Source organism: Orbicella faveolata, unplaced genomic scaffold, assembly GCF_042242905.1.
Source record: "Orbicella faveolata isolate gen_17 unplaced genomic scaffold, um_ofav_v1 contig_1, whole genome shotgun sequence".
NCBI classification, from domain to species: domain Eukaryota; kingdom Metazoa; phylum Cnidaria; class Anthozoa; order Scleractinia; family Merulinidae; genus Orbicella; species Orbicella faveolata.
The window spans coordinates 30,093,651-30,108,136 of NW_028301536.1; the positions used below are offsets into that span (position 1 = coordinate 30,093,651).

The 14,486-nt window shown below is 36.5% G+C and overlaps 1 long non-coding RNA gene across 1 annotated transcript; it reads left to right on the forward strand.

Annotated features, from left to right (window-relative positions):
• Positions 1-1,562, forward strand: LOC149118716 (uncharacterized). The gene is made up of 2 exons (XR_016201571.1): positions 1-1,256; positions 1,387-1,562. It is a non-coding gene; the product is annotated as an uncharacterized LOC149118716 (long non-coding RNA).
• The last annotated feature ends 12,924 nt before the right edge of the window (positions 1,563-14,486 follow it).

Here is a 14,486-nt window from a genome sequence, read left to right on the forward strand (position 1 = left end):
TCATTGAGATTTCTGTGCGTCAAACAATAGAGCATACAATGATATCAATAAAAAAATATCGAATAAAGCACGCACTCAGTCGCCAGTTATTTTCTTTTACAAAAGCACAGGTATTTCAAATGAAATTCGTTGAATAGTTTTCAAGAAGTTGACTCTTGAAGTCCTTTGTGATATCACTTAAAACCCCAAGGAAAGACTGAACATGTGTCTTCGGGAGCTTGAAATTCATCGCCGCGTTTTAAATGCACAACGTGTCTTATTCTCAATTGTGGTGGCATTTTACAGAGCCAAGCCCTGAAAACTAAAGGTGTCAGGTGTTTACCATGACAGGCACGGAAGGCAGTGCTCGGACTATTCGGTGACAACACTGGGACTCTAAAATTTTGTAAAAGCAAAAAATATAAACATATCAAAAATAATTCTGATAAATGTATTTAACATCAATTCTGTCTTGAATTCCAAACATGATTTGTTACCCACAATGCAAGGATTTGAGTTAGAGACAAAACTAGAGGTCCAGAACAATGCTTTTCTCTGACTTTCCCTTGATAAAAATAACATTTCTCTAACCAAATAAACAACAGACATAGTAACGGTTTCTAGCCTGCCCTCAGGGGCAGCCCTCCTTTCCGCCCATTCATTATGACTGACAAGTTTTTAACAAATCCTTTTTTATAGGGAAAATGTCTTTTTTCTGACCATTTCCTGACTTTTAGCAGGGTGTCTAAAAAAACTCGATTAGCGAATAGTGCAGTGGTGAACAGTCATGGATAGTGGCGAATAGTCGTCAATAGTCACGGCTTTAGTTCAGCACTGATCTGGGTTCGTTGAAACTGATCACGTGAAAAAAAAAAAATAAAGTAAAATAAAATAAAATACGAATGTGAGGTAAGTGCTCTGTGATTAGTTTATCAACTGAAAAGACACAAACGAGCTGCTCTGATAACCGGTCATAAAAACAACGACATCTAAGCTACGTCTTGCGTTAATTGATTATCCAAACCGGTGGCGAAAGTATATGATGTAAGCAAGTATGTCAGCATACATAGTTTAGGTCAGCGGTTTATTATCAAAAGGCTCGGAGCCATTCCTGTAATTAACGTCATGTTGCAGGCAGGAGTAGGCAAAATTTCCTGTTTTCTTGTCAAAAGTTTACACAGTTGTGGAGAATACACATGGCTATACTGCATATGACCTGAATGGAGGGTAAAAGTGTTTCTTCAAGGCTGTCTACGAAAGACGAATGGACATCTCAGGTAGGCTGCCAGGAAGATACATTTTCACTTATAAGCAGCTTTTTTTTGAAAAAAAAAATAAACTACTTAGTAGCTGAAGCTTATATATGGTATGTATTTTCCTAATATGAGTGTTTTGAATTATATGCAGATTGCAGTGCAGCCGTTGGATGATATTAAGTTAAAGGGCTCGCTACGCGCATTGAAGGATTTAGTTCAGACAGCGCTTGGACCAAATGGAAGGTAATTTTAAGTTCTTACATATAAAATCCCTAACTATATCAATGTAAGCGTAAATTTATTGTAATAAAATAAAACACTCAATTCTGATTGGTCCTCCCCACGTTTTAGTGGTCATTGTATTTAATTTGTTACTTGCATTGTAGCTTAGCCAATAACATGCTGTCAATCATGTTTACTGTAGTGTTGGCTGACACTATAGACCGATATATTGACCGATATATTGACCGACACTCAGCCAATACAAGGCTGATACAAGGCCGATACCTGGCTGATGTATCGACCGAGTATCAGTCAATATATTGGTCAACAGTATCAACCTGCACCACCTAATGTAAACATGATCCCATTTTGTTAATATCCCAGGTAATGAAGGGTTTAGTCTGCTAGATACCCTGGTCCCTGGGGTTTTCATTCTTCTTCTTCTATCACAAAAAGCCATATTTGTGGTGGTCAAAAAGAGTGTAAAAAGACATGTACTTCAGGGCACAAATTCGACCATTAGGATATGAAGAGAGCAAGAAAACCTCTGGAATCAGGGTATCTTCTCCAAAGACTTCAACAACACGCACCATGACTGGTACAAAGGAATTTTAAAAGAAAGATTTGTCGCGTAAGATTTTCAATTTAAATTTATCTATGACATAATTTTTTATAATATCAATTATTAAATTCTTGAATTTATGAATTTACTTCCATTTTCAACAATGTAATATTGTTATATTTTTTATTGTAAAAAAATCATTTTAATTTTATGTACTTACATTTTAGCTAGGTTGTATTTTCTTTGTTTACTTGTTTATGAATTAATTTATATTTATGTTACTTACTTTAAGAGTGGGCTTCCTGCGGGGTAGGTTTATGGCTAAGCGCAGTTGGTACTATAAATATAGAATTGTCTTACCTACACTGAAAGTTTTGTCTGTTATGTAACACATGCAAAAATGTTAAATTATATTTCTCTTTCAAAGATGAAACTAGTAAGATGAAAGCCCCATATTTGGTACAGAACGTGTAAAAAAAATGTAATGTAGTTGGAATGATTGCAACAACAACTTGCTCACACCTTGGGTTTAACACCTTAAAAAAAGGTGGAAAGAAACGCTTTGAAAGTAGAGAGTTGTATGAGACCTCATATAATCTTGCAATAATTATAGTCAGGGACCAAATCTTCTAGTTTATCTTTTTTTGTAGAATACTGTTACTGGTAATTGTAGAGGTGTGCATAGATTTATTGATCCTTATTGTTTCTCTGTTTTAGTCTGATACAGTCATCCCTTGATCTGCCTGTCCCAAGAGCCCTCATCACTCAGATCAGTCAACATTCACTGCAAGTCATTACCAGTCACCTACAGTCATGTCGATGGAAAATGAACATTGATATTGGTAACATGAAGACCATGCTGTCCATTGTAAACAGCATAATTGGAACAAAGCCTGTTTGTCGTCTTAGTGAATCTGAGAAACAGTATTTAAGTGTGCTCGTCATCAAGGTACAGGATTTAATATTTTTTGTGTGTTTATCTAGCGGTGGATACATGTTCAAGGTGCCAATGCACTCACTTAAGTACAAGTTTTTATTAATACCTCAAACATGACTTACACAAGCTAAAGAGATATAACTACCCAGGCCAGTGCTTCAATCATTGAATGTTTGTTAACATGCTATATGGTGGCTTTACTAATAGACTCAAACTTAGAAAAACACATGTTTGATGTGAAATTTGACTCTGATCAGGGATAGTAATAAGAGGACGTAAGTGGTGTTAACTTGTGAGAATCGTTACAAGCTTATTGTATGCAAATTATAAAGAAAATCTAATGACTTTATTTTCTACAAATAAACAAAACCGATTTTAAAGGCCTGTTTATATTTATTCATGTTGCCATGGCAACGGCACATTCGTCAGCTTAACCATCAAAGAACCAAAGTTTGTGTTGTAAACTTGCTTGCTGCCATTTTTGGCGACCGAAGGATCAAGGGTTTTAGAGAAAAAGGTGAATGAAACAAAGGTATCAAAAACTGTGTTCAGCCACCTTAAAGTGCACCTAACCCCAAAAGTTTTTTCGCTAAAATGAATCCACTTACTGTTAAAACTAATTCGGCGAAAAAAATTTTGAATTTGGTTGAATCCTCAATTTGCTATGGCCCGCCGAAAACGCGAAAATCGCCCTAAATCGGCGCCATTTTGTTTCACGACCGAGTTCTGGGGGGAATGGGTCCAGCGGCAGTTGTGACGTCTACCCAGGAACGAAACGTGTTTCGCCGCTAGTCATTTCACTGTAGTGGCTGTGTTGCTCGTGAAGAATTTGCAGCTAAAATGCCTACGAGGTGTGTTGCAGGCGGTTGCAGCAACACCCCAGACTTAGAAAATGGAATAGCGCTTCACTGTATTCCATATTTTGGTGACGATCGGCCACAAGCGAAAAAAAGACGAAAAAAAGTGGGTGGACTTTGTAAAGCAAGAGAGAGCGAAGTGGGAGCCTTCGAAGAACTCGGCCATCTGTTCAGTGCACTTCAAGCCAGAAGATTTCCACCTCAGGTATGAAGTTTATATCAGAGTCATCTGAATAAAAACTCATCTCTGACTCTGAGGAGGAAGACATCTTGATCTTCTAGCGAAAATTTGGGCGTTTTAGAGCTAAAATATGCAAAAGCGAGTATTCTACACTACGACGTCCAAAGAAAGCAAAGAGAAATGACTGAGGGCTGTTCTATTCGGTACCTGGGTAGACGTCACAACCTTGCTCGACCCAGACTCCCTAAAACGCGGTCGTGAAACATCTCGAGCACGACTTTGGCGGGCCATAGAAAATTGAGGATTCAACCAAATTCAAAAATGTTTTCGCGGAATTAGTTTAAACAGTAAGTGGATTCGTTTTAGCGAAAAAAAAATTTGGGGGTTAGGTGCACTTTAAGCCTCGCGGAGCCAAGTTAGAATTTTAATATATCAAAATTGGCCTATTAACAACAAACATAGCATAGTCGGATCAAAATTCCTTTCAGGTGCGTGTTTTTCACAATTCAAAGCACATAATCTTAACGTGGGATGCATTTCTTTTGTTCAAAACATAATTCTCGTGGCTGTAATGAATTTTAATGTGGGTATATATAAAGAAGTGTAGAATGACACACCCATTTTAGCGTCGGTTGCCGTTGCATTGAAGGCAAGGGCGAAGACATCTTAGTCGCTCTGCTACCCTCAGGCAAGTCCATGTTTTCTTTATTTATCACCGTTGAATTGAAGGCAAGGGCGAAGACATCTTAGTCGATGTGCTTCCTTCAGGTAAGTCCACATTTTCTCTAGCTAGTTACGCGTCCTAGCTCTTTCCCTCGTCTTTTAATTTGATCATTTAATGGTATAATAAAACTTTCCTCAATGCTGTGAAAGCTTCGAGGTGCATGTGTTTTTCCTTGACCCCGAAGACTGTATTTAGGCGAAGTTGAAAAACCGAATAGCAAACATTTCTCTTGTGAGTAACTGAATGGATTATTTTTAATAAAATGTTTGTTTACAGCTTGATAATCTGCTTGGTTTGCCGTTTGACTTTGTCATTCGCAATTTGTTTCGTCACCTCGGAGCGCCACCATGTACACTCTTTTTAACTGTTATACAAACAGAAAATTCCAACCGCCTTTGCCTTTGCTCTGATACGAAGAGAACAGTTATGTGGTTATATCAGAACCTATAACTAATCTTCAGTTCGTTCCCACTGCAGTGCACCACTTTGTTGGTAGTCGTTTAAAAGTGTTATTCCTCATTTTGAGGGAGTTTTGTTACGTGCAAGGCCGATAGACTTCCGTTAACTGATACTAATACTCAATCAAGTCAGTTTTGCTTGAGTTAACACGCGAAAAACTTAACCATGACTTTCCTGTTTGTTCTCAAGAATTGACCACAGGCAGCAAAGTTGTATCCAAAGGAATTGAATTGGAGTGGCAGGCGTCATTCTCCAATTCAAATCAAGTGTAGCACGACCAGCTATGGACTCCTGGCAAGTTTCATGTTGACGACAACTCCGTTGAAGTTCAGATAAGTGAATCACAGTTGTCGCTAGATTTTATTTAATATAATCCTTTGAAGTTTTGCAGCTAAGTCCAGTTTAGGGGCATTCAGACGGAACATTAGAACCGGTTTGCAATTTAATAAAGAATGTGATCGATTTCAAAATGAGTGCATGTCGCTGGTAATTTTGTATGCCTTGGTGCTGAATGTTTCGTAATTTTAATGGACGAGTCTCGTGTTTGGACGTATTTTTGCTTAAAATTAACCCACACACAAAAGTGACACGTATTATGTATTTCGTACTATTAAGTTAAAACATTTTTCATTTATCTTACAAATACAGGAAATCGAGTACCGAGTCTAAGATCTTACGATTTGGTGGCACTAAAGTTTTACTGTTTTTTTTTTTGTTTTGTTTTGTTTTGTTTTGTTTTGTTTTGCTTTTTTTTTTACATAATCCATTCGTAGAATGCTTCAGTTTATCGTCCTGCGATCGTGTTTTTCTGTTGAAAAAAAGAATTTTTTGAAATCCATAGCAAGAATCTAAGAACTTCTAACTTATTGACTACACTGGCAAATTCGTTTATTAATTCTAAAAAAAAAAAATTATCTGAGCTGAAGCTAACTGACGAGCCTATAGGCGTAGTTCAATGAGGAAAATGAGTAAAAAATAGCAAAATTCTCAGCGCAGGAAAAGATTTGCAAGCTCGTTAGGCTAGCTATATTGTTATTTGTTCGCCAACACGAGAGCAATTGGCTTTTGAAACAAAGAGCTGTTTGGTTGTACAAAAATTGAATTCAAAACAATTGACGTCAATGTCTGCAAGCAGTGAATATTGCTCTTTATCTCTGATCCGTTGACAGAAAAACGTATTGCCAGAATGTTGTCATGGAAATCAAACGCAGATGAATCCGATGGATTGACCACACACTTCCCATGGTTGCCTAGAGATGGACACCAACTGGGAACAGCAAACCTGGTCGGCCAAAAACCACCTGGCGCCTGCCATGAGCTCAATGAGGAACAACATATCGTACAAAATAGAGATGTAGATGGATTGTGGCTGCCTTGTGTCCCACAGAGAACGAAGATGATTAATTAAAAACGTAAGTAAATCTCGTTATCAACCTTACAGCAAGTCTTTTATCGTAAATGGCGGCTGTCCTTCATTATCAACTCATTCTTACGCTACCAAGTTGAATAGAAATACCTGAAAGATGAAGAGTTGTTCCAAATCGATTGTCTTAATTTGTGACGGCCATTTATTATGGTTCAACTTTCTGACCACAACATGCGAACAAGTTTTTGGAGTGAGCAAGTTATCTGTCCATGAAATAATCATAAGCAAACCTAGGTGATTAAATAACTAAAGTTGCTGCCGTTTGCTCTGCTATCTCCAGGATGACCAAAGATGTGTTAAAGGACAGTTCACGAGTTTCTGGATTTATTCATCAACCTTAATTAATTGAATTTCATCAACGTTAACTGAATTTTGGATGGCAGTGTGCAGAGCTTCACTTCTAGCGTACGATCGATGACTGTTGGAAAAACATCTCAGCTCAGATAAGTAGATTATGGTTTTCCTATCTTTACACTCCAAGAGTGTTAAAAATCTTGATTCTGATTGTAAAATTGATAGGTTTTCAAGTTTCGTACCATTGCTGCATATAAACGTACGGTTGTCTTGTTGTCCAGAAAATACCATAATTTATATCAGTACAATACACGTACACTGTGTTATGTTCGATAATAATTATTATAATGAGACTACCGTTTGTTTGGAAGGACTTTGGGTCGAACTTTTGTTGGCTCAGATCATTTTCGCGTGGGGGGTGGAGTTATTATGTGAAGGAACATCTTGCACTTTTCATTTTACGTTCTTGGAATTAAGCGTCTGAAAACGTTTAGGTGAAGAGGAGAATACCACGACGTAAATAGTCATAAAAAAGATATTTTAATGATCATTAAATCCAATTTTGATAGCTAGCTTATATTATAACCAAGTTAGAAAGCATTATCCTTGATTCTTAGAAGCGCGAACAATACAATCCATCTTAGATTCCATGCGAATTCTATTTCATTTTTGAAGAAAATGCTAAAATTCGAAAACACATCAAAACACTACTGTTTTCTGAAAAGTTACATAGTTATCAATTGAATCTAACACTGCTGTAAATTTATTAGTTGACAAGGTAGTGTTGATTGAATATTCTTTTTTCTCTGTCTCTCTCGCTCCAGGCGGCTGATATATCACTGTTGACAGAAAGGGTAGCCATCTTGGATCGCAATGTAATGTTGGACTCTGGCACAAGTTGACTATTGGAAACATCAAATCTCAGATAAGTACATTATTTCTACTCTCGTTAACTTTTAACAGTTTCGGCGTAAGAATTATGAAAATCTCAGAAACTGATTAACTAGAAAATATTGTCTTGATGAAGAACCAAATTCTTAGAACTAATATTAACAACAATATGAGAAAATCAGTAACGAGAATACACATTTTGAGCATGGGATGTACTTAAGAGTTACCACTTTGAAAAACTAAATTCTCAGAGTTAACATTTTAAACAATATGAGAAAACCAGTAATGAGAATACACATTTTGAGCATGGGATGTGTTAAAAGTTACCACTCAGTTCGTTATGCTGAAGGTCAACCTGAAACCATCGAATATTATTTCTCGTAATTCTTGTTTTTTTCAAGGCATTGATGAAGACCATAACCAAAAGTTGTGGAAATTGAGATAAGGGGAAAAAAGTATTTTGCTAAATTGAGAACAATGGTGGTTTCTTTTCGAGAAAAATTTAAATGAAGAGGAAGGGGTAGTAAGTAATTAATACATGGCCGCAGCTTATCAATAAAATCATCTCGTGAATGCTCACTAGTTTTCCCATTAAGCCGAGATAAATGATACATCGAACTGTCGTTTTGCATGTATATATCCTTTGCATTTGAGTAGTATTCTCGAGAATAAAAAGTGAAGTATCTCAATTGAAAGTTTTTAATCTTCCAGTTCGTCAGTTCTCATACATTGCAAACTTCATGTAAGAGTACTGTTTGCACAGCCGTATAACTCTTGACGGTATCACAATGAGCCAAATTAAAAGTAAGATTGCTCTAAAAAGGACTTCTTCTGTTTTTTGTTTGTTTGTTTGTTTGTTTGTTTTTGTCGAGTAAAGAAGGATTTTAAATCTTGAAAACAATCTTGGAAACGCACAGCTAGTCAGATAGCCGGACTACAATAGATCGTTTTCACTGTCGTGCAATAGAAAAAAAACAAGGATATTTGATCTTATTGAAGATAAATAAAGAAGACTCCTCTCCAGGTTTTAGGTCTATGCGCCGTCCCAAACTTCAGTTATTTGCCTAAATGTTTTGCACAAATTTAAAGAGCTCAGTATGGTGCCGCCATATTGGTGTACCTCCGTGGTACACCAATTGGCGAATCTTTGTTTACAATATTTGCCCCATAAGTGATACAGTTTCTGATGGAAATTCTGAATATTGAAAGGCCATAGCACGATCAACTGTGTCAAGGAATTTGAGCTCGATGTATTGAATAATGTTTGAGCGAAGCGGGTTTAAAAACTCAAAATTTAACAAAGAATGTAAATGCTCATTAGGGCGTTTGCCACCCAGAAATTTGGCGGTTTTTGAAGGCCAATTTCTCCTCGAATATTTCAGCCAAAGAGCCAAAAGTTTCACCAATTACTAAATTTCACAAGCTCTTTAAATTGTTGTAGTCAATTCGTGTCTAGCGTGATACCTTCTCCGTGCATAGTAGTATGTCAATGAGGAAAAATATAAAAAAATGACCTCAGCAAAGATTCGCCAAAATGGCAGCCGGAAAATAGTGTGACAATCTGGATCTTCTTGGTTATCTAGGCCATTGATTGCCTATTCTGCACAAACCAACATATGAACACTTAACTGCTACTTTTATTTCACGAAGGGCTAAAAATCATGAGATAAGTATATATTTTTCGACAAACGCGATGTTCCGCACTGCCATAACTCTAAAATTCAAAATGCACTTGTTACCAAACGAAGGACACTATTGCGCTGAAATGCTGTCAAGGTGTATAATTTTCGCACCTCTTATGCCTGATGAGGATAGAAACTCTGGTGGTTCTTTACGTTTGGATTTAAACGCTTGATGACGTCACATGAAAACGTTCCACTGAATTGAGCATAGAATAATTAAAGTTGCCTTATTCAGATCTAATCATTAATTAGTTCTACAATAATAATTAAGACAAAATCCGAGAAGAAATCGAGCAATTTCAGTTTTTATTGGACAAAAAGCTCCATCCAGAGTAATTCTAAGTATCTCGCAGTCCTTTCTGCATTTTCTAAAAGGTTACGATATAAATAGTTGCTTGAAATAACACCGAAAACCATTTCCCATAGAAATGTGGGAAAATAAGTTTCAAAGTTTAGAGAAATTGTGCAAGCAAAGGTAAACCTTCATCATCAGTTTCATTTCACCAGTAATTTCAAGTATTTCATATGAACTTCAAAATCTGTTTCAGTCGACATTTGGTGTCGTTAGAAATAATTTCCTTTGAGAAGATGTTTAAAACAGTCGCACAGCCGTTTGCAATACGATGTGAATAATCTCGGTACAAAGTTTTTTTCCACTTCTGCTCAAAACCTTTTTCATTAACCTCATGCCTAAAAGAATATGAAAAAGAACAACCGAACAAAATATGGGATATTGTTTCCGTTTGCCGATTACAGATGCAGTTGGGATTAGAAACGTATCCTATTTTACACAGGCGGTCATTAGTAAATAGAACAGAATTCAACACTTTGTACCGAAAGGAGCGTAGATACGGTTCATTAGCAGCCCTCACTGGCAGAAGAAATGCCTCTGAAACTTGCTTGTCATCAAGGCTAAATTCTTTCTTTAGCTTGACCCATTTACTTGGTTTTCCAATTTTTGTTTTATGGGAAAACAATAGTCAAAGTCACATTAGCGTTTGCCTTTACTGTGCTACGCAATGTTAGAAGATTGGAAAAAAAATAAGCATTCATTATCAACACAATATTAAGATTAATAAATTTCTACGTGACTGAGACTGCCCTTCCGTCCAAAAAATTTTCGTTGCCGTTGCCGTCGTGGTTTGCTTGAGCTCCCTAATGTCCGGAAAGTTAGAACACACGGGTAACTGGGAGCGTAAGGCGGTGTTTCGTAAGACATTTCCGTAAATTCAAATTTATAATGATATTACCCTTGTGGGATAACTGCTTGCAAATGATTTGTTTCTCCGCCTCTTTTAGCGTAATTCCGAGAGTAGTTAACGCAATTTTCCTGTGTTTATTTTTCTTTGGTGACATCAGACAATAAGTGTTTCTGATTTTCGTGAGTGGATAATTTCCAGCTAGAACTGATACGAAAAGTAAGCCAAACCCGGTTGTTCACTGCATCACATGACTAAAAAAATGTATTATGGTTATGTTTGACAAAGGGAAATTGTGACAGGCGAGAGAGTTTACAAAACTGTTTGGCTACGTATATACCAGCCCAAAGGGAAATAAATAGAAAACTGACTCTTCGTATATCACTTGCACAAAAAAGTGACTTGACTCAGCTCGAAAGCTCATTTCAAGGGCACCGCTTTAAATATTGCAAATGAGCCAACGGATAATAAAGTTATAAAATTGACAGTGGATCAGCAATTAAATCTCTTGACTGAATTAAGACATTGCCAACGAGTCAGGTGATTAGAATAAATAGTAAATCAACTATGACATATTGTCTTGATGTCAAAATTTACAATATTTATTGCCAAATTTTCATCTTTCGCATACAAAAATCTACGAGAAAGAATGTAGCAACTAAGTATTGAATGTTTCATACTTTTAAGTGGAAAAAATATCAAACGTAAGATTTATTTTGCCAAATCGCTCGCATTGTGGGCTGAAATAGCGCCACAAAACACCAGCAACAGATTGTTTTCAGTCGTGTGTCGTGACGAAAGCTGACTCTATGCATTGTTAAAGAGGAGGCTAGGTAGAAGAAATGTACAATTTACCATCTCTTTGCGGCGTTCTTATTGGAAAAGGTCAGAGAAAAGAATTGGATTTACGTGTTTGAAAACTTTGTTTAAGTTCAATCTTGACACCAAAATTGCAGTACATATTCAAGAAGGGAAATCGATGCCCCCAGAATAACCATTACGTTTGATTTAGGAATTCTGGCTTTATAAATTACCCACAGACAGGTTGTAAGAACTGTTCCTGTGGCATATTGTGTAGATTTCATCTCGATACAGTCGCATTAAAGAGCATTAAATGAAGCGGCTGCAATTTGTGGCAGCTCGACTTAGCATGTTTTTTTAAAAAACTAAATCAGTGACGACTAAGATGTTCAACGACAAAATAGGAAAAAAATTCCAAAGTAATACCAGGAGTGCGAATTTAATTCCTTACATGGTACAGTCACATAAAAAATGATAAGGAAAAACAGTACTTTTGTTTTAAGCGTCCTGTACAAAAAAAGTTAAGGTTGTGAAGTTATTAACCAGTGATTTGTAGAAGAAAAAGTGAGAAACTTGCTGAACTGTAATTCAGAGGTGGATTGTTTATAAATTCAAGAGAAAGATATCTTTGCCATTTCGGTGCGAACGAAGATGTGATTTTCCAGCATACGCTCCGCTCCAGTTTTCACGTATTGTTCCTAGAAAGCGATAACAAATTCAAGTTAAAAAGTCGTTCATCACTGAAACGTGTTATGTCGATTATAGAAATGAACTCTATTATTTCTAAGAAATAGTGATCAACAGCTCATTTCTCCTTTCACCAGATGATGAGAATTTCAATTAATTTCAGTTAATTACAATAATATTAATTTCAACAAGATGATGAGAAAAAAGGAAGTCATCAACTTTGGATCATTGTCTTGCTGGAGCAGTGAATTGGCCATTTCCGAGTTTACCTTGTCCTTCTGTTTGAAAACCACTTTTGCGATGGAAGGCAAATTTCACTCTCGATTTCTGATTTTTTTCTAATTTCTTTGTGTACGATGACAATTAAAAAATAAGATGGTCAATACGCAGACACGTGAGTTAAGTTATAATTATCCATTTCCAACGTTCAATAGTGCTGCCCACTTTGTTGCAAAAGTACAAGAAGTAAAGTTATATTATTCCATGATGATGATTAGTTTTCGATTTTCCATTATTTTATTGTAACCAGAAATAATTTGGCAACACTCTGTTAGAAATGCTGCGGGATAGCTTAAGGCATTTTAAAATTATTCAGTACCTTTAAGATTCCTGGAAGGAATATAGCCTAGAGTAATAAAATATTTCTGTTTGTTGTGAACGGATATTAAATTTTCCAGTTAGTACCGATAAAAAGTGGTAACTCCATACATGTTTGGAGCGTTTCTAGCTACGGTCTTGAGAGAGGTGTCGGCAAGGCATCAAATTCCCCAACAAACCCGTTCTCTGTATAAAATGACTTACTATACACGACAAGTTCAGTGAGAAAATAAAAGCACTCTGTTTAATATTTCCGACAGTGGGAAACTGACAAGCGAGATAGTTTACAAATCTGATTTTGCCATCAGTCTCCAAAACGAAATAGAGCTTTTCGTCTACCAATTTTGAGTTTAAAATATGTTTCTTCACACTTCAGTTACACAAATAAACAGTAATTTGAGGCTCACTTAAAGAATGGCTTGATTTAGCTCGAAAGATCATTTCATGGGCACTTTATAAAATAGTAAATGAGTTGAGTCAAATGCTGTGTCTTACGGATGAAAAGGGTTTAAAATTGATAGGGGAAGAGCAACGTGTTCGTCACGTATAAAATAGCGGCAAGGTAGAACTGAATGAACTTTTCAATTCTCAAGAACTAGAAATCAACATACAATTTCTCCTAGCTGTTTTTAAGGTAGCTGAAGTAGATCTACAGTTCTTATTCATTTTAGCAGAACACGTTGTTAACTTGACTTTCTATAGAATGATAATAGAATCCTGGTTAACGGATTTTGTGATAAAGAAGCACCCAAATATTGATGGCATCCTATCAAACCCAAACGATACGAATAGCTTGTGTATATGAAAAGAAATTAAAGAAAGAAAAAACTTGACATAGAGATTTGAAATTTTTGCGCTCATTCTTGTTAAACCAGTACAGTTGGCAAATTAGCATATAACGTCTCAGTGCACGTATTTTCAATTGTCTAGATAGCACTTACACTTGCCTTCTGACTGATCAATAATGATAATTCTTGTCAACAGGATCCCAGATATTAGACGGATCCGTTAAGAAAATGGACTGCAACACTTATCAATATTACATTCAACCACCTTAAAATAGTGTTAAAAAAGGAGGTCAGCAAGTCTTCGAAAAGAGTTAAACATTACTGACTTTTTGAAAGCTATTTCATCAATAAACAAGACTTGCAAGGTAGTTTTCATCAGCATTTTCTTCTCTGAAACAATGTGAATCAAAGTATAATACTTAAGTGAAATTTCGCAAAGCCTTTCCTGGTGTTAAGAAGGTGTAAGGGCTAATTAAAGGACTCACAAAAAAGAGCTCTTGAAACCTTCTACAACATTAGATCATTAAATAACGAAAACAAGATATATAAACAAGCCGCAAACTAAGTTTCCGGCCAAATCTTGTGTCCTTGTCCATTACTTTAAAACTTAAACGGTGTGTTAATAAATAAAGATCTAACTCCCCCCCCCCCCCCCCCAATGATCGCAACATGTCAATCCAACATATCATAACATTTTGTGCGTAACATCTTGCACGCGCTTGGCCACCCTCTTGAGACATGTTCAATCATATTACGTGCTGATGCCTAATACTTAACCAAAACAACAAACATGTTGCAACAGGGTAGACAAACGCACACAACATGTTGGGAGGAGGTAGTAGGGAGAAGGATAACTCTTTTTCCCTCCTTCCTCCTCCCCAGAGGAGGTAGTAGGGAAAAGGAGTGATCTTGCTCCCTACTACCTCCTCTGGGGAGGAGGAAGG